This window comes from Pygocentrus nattereri, chromosome 19 (assembly GCF_015220715.1).
Source record: "Pygocentrus nattereri isolate fPygNat1 chromosome 19, fPygNat1.pri, whole genome shotgun sequence".
In the NCBI taxonomy this organism is placed as follows: domain Eukaryota; kingdom Metazoa; phylum Chordata; class Actinopteri; order Characiformes; family Serrasalmidae; genus Pygocentrus; species Pygocentrus nattereri.
The window spans coordinates 28,069,259-28,077,818 of NC_051229.1; the positions used below are offsets into that span (position 1 = coordinate 28,069,259).

At 40.8% G+C, this 8,560-nt stretch overlaps 1 protein-coding gene across 2 annotated transcripts in view; it reads left to right on the top strand.

The window, feature by feature from the left end:
- jph1b (junctophilin 1b) overlaps nt 1–734 on the top strand; it is a 51,942-nt gene extending 51,208 nt beyond the window's left edge. Inside the window, exon 6 of one of the 2 annotated variants that reach the window (XM_017711738.2) lies at nt 179–734. The gene's annotated coding sequence lies outside the window, so the exon portion shown is untranslated. Of the gene's footprint in view, nt 1–81 lie in introns of both variants that reach the window. The other variant, XM_017711736.2, reaches the window with a different exon arrangement.
- Nucleotides 735–8,560: the final 7,826 nt, after the last annotated feature.

Consider the following 8,560-nt stretch of genomic DNA (forward strand, 5'->3'; position numbering starts at 1 on the left):
GCGCATCTTTTTTCCTTTTTTTGCTGGTTAATTTGATCATCTTGTGTGCATGGTACATTTTGAAGTTGGTTACTGCTTTAGGCTCGTTGTTGAGAGACGTCGCGCGAATGTGTGTGCGTGTGATGGACGGGACAGATCTCCGGATTTCGGAGCAGTAACAGGGCAACTGTTCTTGCAGAGGTTTGGTCAGACTGCGAAAGCATGTGAGAAGGAGGAAAGGAAGGAAGAGCATCAGATGGGAAAAGTTGAACCATCTTCAAACATTGTTTTTTTTTGTTCTTTGTTTTTAGGGGTTTTGAACTGAGGACGTGGTTAATTTTTTTTTGTTTGTTTTTTTGTTATAGGATAGGGGGGTGTCCCCTTTGCATCATATTTATATAAAGTGGCTATGTAAATGGCTGTTTTTTTTCTTTTATGTTTTTATTCCATCCAAAATTGAAGCCAAAAAAAAAAAGTTATAAAATAAGAGCCCCCTATTGGTCTGACTTGCACCAGTGAAGAATATCTGTGCTATTTTTAAGCATTTATACAAAGTTCAGCTAAATTTGTCTGTATTTTTCTAAAAACCATAAAACTTATTTCAGTAAAGTTATGTTTTGATGGAAAAAAAGTATATGATTGTATTGCATTTGATAGTATTGGGTATTGAGTCGATTTGATATTTTCAGAATTGAATCTTAATGTTTTAATTTTGGTATTGACTGTCCCTCAAACCTTTTTTTTTTTCTGAAATTGTCATAAGTTATAATAAAAAAATAATGACTTTACAGTTTTCATGTATGCATCTTCAATGCTTGGACCCCTAACATTGCCATTCATTTTCCCACATTGCTGAAGAAGGAAGGACAGAATTAAAGAGTAAAGCGGAGGATTTGGGTGGGGGTTCCCAATGCTGTGGCGGTATAGAGCAGCTCATGGCCCTATAGTTACAGTGCAGTTTATTTTAGATTAGCCCGCGCCCCCCCCCCCCCCCCCCCCCCCCCCCCCCCCCCCCGCATCCCTCGACCACAGTGTGAAAGCTGGCGCTTGTCTGGGGGACGGCAGTGGTGATCCTCAGACAAATATAGTTACCAACAGCTGCTGCTGGACCAAAGTGGCCGTCTGCTTCCTCTCTGTCTTTCTGTTTCTCTCTATCTCCCTCTTTCTTCCCGTGATCTTCTTTCTTTTTCCTTCTGTTGTTGTTCTCTCTCCGTGCCCCTTCATCTGATTTCTTCTGCATGCTTATCTCCCTCCGTCTCTTTCTCTTTCTTTCGTTTCTAACTCTGCATTTCTCTCCCTGTCTCTCTCTCTCTCTCTCTCTCTCTCTCTCTCTCTCTCTCTCTCTCTCTCTCTCTCTCTCTCTCTCTCCTGTTCTCTCTGGAATGGAAGGTCATGCTGCACCTGCTTGTTTGCGCTCCTTCTGCGTGTGAACATGGGGCTGTGCTGACGTTGCTGTAGAAAGAAGCCAGAGCGAGATACCGCGGCTTGCAGGCCTGGGCTTGGGCTCAGTCTAGCGCTGCTAATCGTGAAAGGAAGCTAGTTGGGCCCAGCTAGCTCTGCACAAATCAGGCTCACTGGCTTCCTCTCGTCACCGATTCGTATTTTTAGGCGGTGTATTTTCTTCAGATTTTATTCGGTGCAGAATTACAGTTTGAAATTTTAACCCTTAACCTGAACGCAGTTACTCAGCCAAGACATCCAGCAGCCTGGCATCCAGAGCAGGGGCATCACCTGGCCTGGGCTTCCAGGGCTAAAGCCCCAAACCATCACTTGTTTTACTGCAGCCCGAGTGCACATCCTTTTTAGATCCATGGTTTCATTCAGGGGCACATTTAGCCAGACCTCAAACTCTGGTGCTATTAAGAACGAAGCTAGGCTATATTACTAGAGAGAACAAATCTTCATTAAATAACAATTTTATATATATATATATATATATATATATATATATATATATATATATATATATAATATGCGCACCACATCATGGAGGCTTGTGACAGCTTAAAAAGTAAACAGTTTCCTGTGCCTTTTGACTGACACTGTGTGTGTGTGTGTATGTGTGTATATAATATATATATCGCTGTTGTCAGATCAAAACCACATATCTCCAAAATTGTAACTTTATAGGAGAAGGTAAAAACATACTCTACTTTTAATGTAAGTAAATGGGACCACATTCCCCCCCATATTTCATATTGTATATTATTTATTTATATATATATATATATATATATATATATATATATATATATATATATATAAATTACACACACACACACACACTTTCCAGTGGGTTCCTTGCCAATGAGTGCTGGGATTAGATTTTCAATAGTTGAATATACTGCATCTGAATTTTCTGAAAATTCAGATCTTGAAAAGTACAGGTTATAATAGCTCATAAAACATTTAGGTTAAAAATACAGGTAGTAAGAAATTCAGGTGTAAAAATAAAAACATTTTGGTACAAACACCCTCGGGTTTCCTCGACCTGAATTTTTCACTGTCTTTCCGGTGTTCCTTCTTACAACCTATATTTTTGGAACCTGAAAATTTTATTGATCTGAATGTTTTAACCTGAATATTTTATGACTTGAATTTTTTAAGATCTGAATTTTAAAGAGGTATATTCACTATATTTAAATATGTTAAATTCACACTGAGAACATTTCAGGTTATGCGTGCATTTTTTTAAACATTATGAATTCAAGTTCTAGTGACGCTGATTTAACTCCATATATGGATATTAATCTTACTTCCTAGAAAATTTAAATGAGTGAACATCAGGCCCTAAAAGCAATAGAACGTTAGGAATATATGGCTGTTTTGTAGACACTGCAATTAGCAAATAAATGGCCCTGAAAACATAGAGTGCTGGGAACATATGGATGACCTCATATAGGCTTTTGATTTGCACAGTGTAAATCTGTGGGTTGTAATGAGCAAATTAAGGGCCCAGGGAATTTCGGCCCATGGGAAAAACAGGGCCCTGTGAACAAGGATGACCTCATACCAGCCTTTGATTTGCCTGATGTAAATCTGTGGGTTGTTCACTTGTATTTCTTGTTAGCAACATCAGCCTTGTGGCTCTAATGCAAAACTAATGAAGCAAGCCTGGGACCCCAGGCCTGTCCCGGTAGATTCGGTGCGGAGGGTGAATTAGATTTTTTGCTGAAATTTTCCTTTAAGAGCAGAAGTGGGAGAATGCATATTCATAGAAGACACAGGACATGAGGAGTGCTGAGTCATACACACTGTGCCAAGAGACGCTGCACAGCAGGTTCACTTTCTCCAGAAACACACTGACCTCCCACTCTCTGACCGCAAGCCGTCTGAATACACAAGCCTGAGCAGGAAAAATGATATTTAATAAAGGTGTGTCTACAAAAGAGATGATGATGTCAAGTTCCTTGGAATAGCATGTAACGAAATAATGAGACAACTTTCCAGCTTCAACGGTATTTATATCACTCCTCCCTCTATTGCACACCACACACACATGCCCACACACTCGTCCACAGCGCAGTGAGGACAAGAATTATGACAGCTGTAGTGTGTGGCTTGAGTTGCTTTGGCTGGACAATGGCCTTTCTGACAGAAGAAAATGAGCATTAAGGCCCAGACGGTGAGCTTATATCGGTCCTCTGGTTTTAATTGATACTTTTTTAATCCCACAAACGGGAAAATTCCACCTCCTCATTTAACCCATCCATGAAGTGAAACACCACACACACACTAGGGGGCACACATGCCCGGAGAGGTGGGCAGCCCTATCCACGGCGCCCGGGCCTTGCTCAAGGACACCTCAGTCATGGACCGTCAGCAATGGGGACCGAACCAGCGACCTTCCAGTCACAAGGCCAGTTCCCTGACCTCCAGCCCACGACTGCCCTGATATATTTGATAAGGTCGGCAACCCCACTGACTGTTAGCCACTGCTGGTCCACCCTCGGACTACCTAGATTACTGCTTTAAGCTTTAACGAGTTTTTAATCCCCTCAAACAGATTTTTAATACAGAGACTTTTATTTTAGAAAACAAACTTATACAAATTTTACAAACAACGAGAGAAAAAAAACATTGACCAGTCCAAATGTGAAATGACTTTAATAGTCAAAAGTTGTCGCTAAAGCTGCGCTAGATTAAAATGATTTACTAATCTAATTTCTAAAGTGCAGTGCTGTGAGAAAGTTTTAGGCATCTAAGCAAAATTTTAATCAATGTACCTCAGCAGTGAGTTTATCACAATATACATTATAATAAATTCGTATTCATAATTCAGATAAACAGAAAAACAATAAACAGTAACAAGAATTTCTCGGGTCCATATTTGTCCTGGACACCTTCACAGCCGCCACAGAGACTCGTTAATATCATCAATTACATCATGAGCTCAATTTACTGATTGAGCTCAATTGATTGGTCAAACCAGGAGCTGCTTTTTAACTACATATAATACTGGGCTTCCTCGAGGAGACGCTTGGAGATGGGTAAACACACACACTGACATCCAGAACATCACTGCTTATTATATATATATATATATATATATATATATATATATATATATATATATTACATAATCATTATTAATTGATATTCTATACATTTTGTTTATTCAAATATTAACACTTTTCTCAGCAAATAAACACAAACTACACAAATTAATAGATTTTGAAAACGTGTCTTGGGTGCCAAGACTTTCACACAGTACTGTACATCTATAGAAAGTAAGGAAGGAAAAATCAGTAAATTGGGCTGTGAGTGAAAAGTGAGCAATAATAAGTGGACTTTTGTCTAATACTCCGCTTAACCATCAGTGGGCCGCCCGGAAAATGCCGAGCAAACCGCCAGCGGACCACCAGCTTTGCTGACAGCGGGCCGACAGTGGACCGCTGTCCTCTTGCTATCAGGGACAATGATAATCTGCTTCGTTCTAGTTTCACTGGACGTTTTAAATCTTCATCAATGACTTTAGGCATTAGACTTTCAGGCTCGTTTTTCAGTTAATAACCTTAAGGCTTATAATTTGGACACTGCTGTGGAGCTAATCTGGGTGCCATGTAGTCGTGAGAGTGAGGAATGTCCTTCCTCCGGGTCTAAGCTTGTTTTCATTTTTGAAAACTAAAAATGCTGCTGTCAACAAAAATGTTAAAAAACCAATATAAAAACCAGTTGTTCAGTACAGACACTGTTCCTCCAAACATCGCTGGGTTCTCCGAATTATTAGGAAGCTAAGGAGGACATTAAACACTGTGTCCACTCACTGCCCACTGAGTGCCCTCTAGGCTGCCTCTTCATGCAGGAAATTATGCCAGTCTGCACTCTAAAGCAAGAGACTTGGATAACGTCTTAATGACTGACCTTCTAGTGTGATGCAGTGCCCTGTAAGGTGCCCTTACCATGGTCTAACTTGACATTTCCTATGGGCCCCCTTTAGAAACTATGAGTGCCATTAGAAGTGCCCTCTACAGCACCCCAACATGACAGTGTCCCAAAGAGTGCCCTTTCCAGTAGAAAATGGGACGCGGTGCTGTTAAGGTCATTCCTACAGGTAAGAAAACATGATGAAGTGCTGAATTAGCTGCTCCTCTAATGAAGAAATGACCCTCCTGTGGATAAAACGTGAAGCAGTGCTGTAAAGGGTGAGTGAAAATGTGGGGAACTTGCCTAAAGGATGTCCCTCCAGTGGAGAACAGTGCAATAAACCTGAGGTGTCCTCTTGGGCGCCCTTCCAAGTGAGAAAACCCAGTGAAGAAAATGACATGCAGTGCCCCACAGTCTCCCTACAATGTGCCCTCTAGGACAGGCTGTCTCAAAGTGGGTGCCATGACGACAGTCCACGGGTGACACCAGACACTTTGATAAGATTTTGAATTAGATTGTTAGGTTAATTGTATTTTAGAGCAAAAGGCAAAATAAATTGTCAACAGTGACACAATAGAGTTTAAAATTCCCACTGTTAAAATGTGCATTTAAGTTTTCAGTTTTAAAACAGAAGTCTTTAATTAGAAATTCAATAAGGTCCAGTTAGAGAAAATTTCCTCATGCAAAGGTCCAGAACCTCAGTGTCCAACGTGCATTATGATTCAGGGCCATATACTGTTCACTGAAGTAGCCGAGTAGGAATATCAACATCTTCTAACTCTGGAACAGTCTGCCTTTAGATGTGCAATCAGCTGAGTCTATAGAACAGTTTAAAGCTGGTCTAAAAACACAGCTGCTTTCTTTGGCATTTCTCCCAAATTAATTCTCCATTTCTTCTTTTATTCTATGTGTAATTTCTATTTATTTTATTGAGTTGTTTTTAATTACTCTTTTTACATTAGTCTGTATTTATTGTGTGGTTTTATTGTTTAGATTTTATTTATATTATTCTATATTATTATTGCACTTTGTACAGCACTTTGGCCGACTGACGTTTTTTTAAATGTGCTTTATAAATAAATTTGATGTAGACATTGACATATACAGTCAACAGCTGGATATCAAATCAAATAAAGTACAATTCAGTGATATTTCAGCAACATTTGTCGGTTTTCTGTTTTTAGAGCATGAAATGTGAAATCGTCTGACTCACTTTCTTCTCTGACTGCTGTTTCTCGCCTCGTCCCTCCCCTGTGTGCTGTCCCTCACTCGAGTCTCAGTGCTCACCAGAATGCACTGATCTGATTGGCTGAGGAGCATCACGTGTGATATTTACCACGCATGCAATTGGATTTGCGAGTCTCCAGCCGCTAAAGCCGCCCTGAAAGGCTAGAAGATGCTACGCTGATTAAAGTAGGACCTCCCCATCCATCCTCTAAGCCGCTTCTCCCTCAGGGTCATGGGCCGGAGCCTATCCCAGCGGTCATCGGGCGGAAGGCAGGATACACCCTGGACAGTTTGCCAGTCCATTGCAGGGCAGACAGACAGACACAGACAGTCATTCACACACTCACACCCAGGGGCAATGTAGCACATTCAATCGACCTGACTGCATGTCTTTGGACTGTGGGAGGAAACCGGAGAACCCAGAGGAAACCCACACAGACACAGGGAAAACATGCAAACTCCACACAGAGAGGACCCCGGTCGGGGAATCGAACCCAGGCCAGCCTCGCTGTGAGGAGACAGTGCTACCCACCAGACTTTAACGTTCGGTGTGAATTGTATTTCAGTTAACTTAAGAGAACAGGTTAATCTTGCAAAGGGTTCTTCGAGTGTTTATGGCACTGCATAGAACCATTTTCTTTACTAAAGAACCCTTGAAGAACCTTTTTAACCTTGTCAACTCCTCGGGATCACCGGTGGTTCCAAACCACACTCGGTCATGTTCTTCATAACGTTCATATTCCATAAGCTCCATTCAGAAGCTGGGCGTCGTGTGAGGCTGTAGCTCTTCTCTCCAGTCTAATAGACAGTGATGTCATTTTAAACCCTTATAATAAAAGAAGCTGAACTCAGTTTGTTTTTCTACTGAAAGTCGACCCGTTTTTCCCCAAATCTGGGCTCTAAACTATAAACAGACGGCGTCTCTTCAGTGATCTGCTCTGGAAACATCACTTTTAGAAAACAACACAAAGAGCGGCGGAGATTTTTGGCTTTCAGCAGTGAATTGTAAGCGTGTAGTGAAATGTGGAGATCATAAAACACACGTTCTGTTTATTTGAGGGAACTTTTACAAAAAAGAAATAAATAAAATAAAAATTTGCATTTATTTCATGCAGTTACTGAATAATTTGCCTCACGATTCGGGGGTTTAAATTCAGATGGAGAAAACAGGTTAAAGTGTGTTAATTAGTCTAAACCTGTCTTTTTATTTGTTCAGTGTGCTAAAAGTACTGACTCCATTATAAACTCAGAAATGTGATGCAAGTCTTAATATCGCCCAAACTTAGTAAACGATGTCAACAAGCTGCTGTCAGTGGAAGCTGTAACTGAGTTGGTGCCATAGACCTATTACTGTCCCATAAAAAGGCTCTCCTGCACAAATGGACTGAGGGACAGCGCTGCAGTTTGCGAAATATTCCGCTGGGAAGAGTCAAGGTCGAGCCGCATGGGTTACGGAGAATTCACAGCATGTGAACGAGAGACAGCGACAAACCTCAAACATCTCAGACTTCACACACAGCCTCACGTTTCACAGGACCTCCCTTTATTGCTTATTTCGTTCTGTCTAAAACACTCCCACCGACCGAGACACAGGAACGGCTATCAGAGGGGGGTCAGAGGCCTTGGCGCTAGACCCACTGTACATACTGTATTCTGGATTAAAGGAAAGACAAAGTTTGCAGTGTGTTGTGTTTGTGGAAACCTACAGGCTAATCTGCTGAAAATATATGTTGTCAGAACAAAATCTCGTATCTCCAAAATGATAACTTTACAGGAGAAGGAGAAAACCAGCTTTACTTTTAATGTAAGTCAATGGAACCAGACGTCTTTCCGAGTAATTTTAAGCTGTTTCTTTTGGTCCATTCATCATGAAATTTACATACAATGTAAAGAGCAACTGGCACTTAAAAATGATGATAAAAACTGAAAAACTATAAAAATGGAGATGCGTTTTGTTCGAACAGCAGCGACATGCTACAGTTAGTGT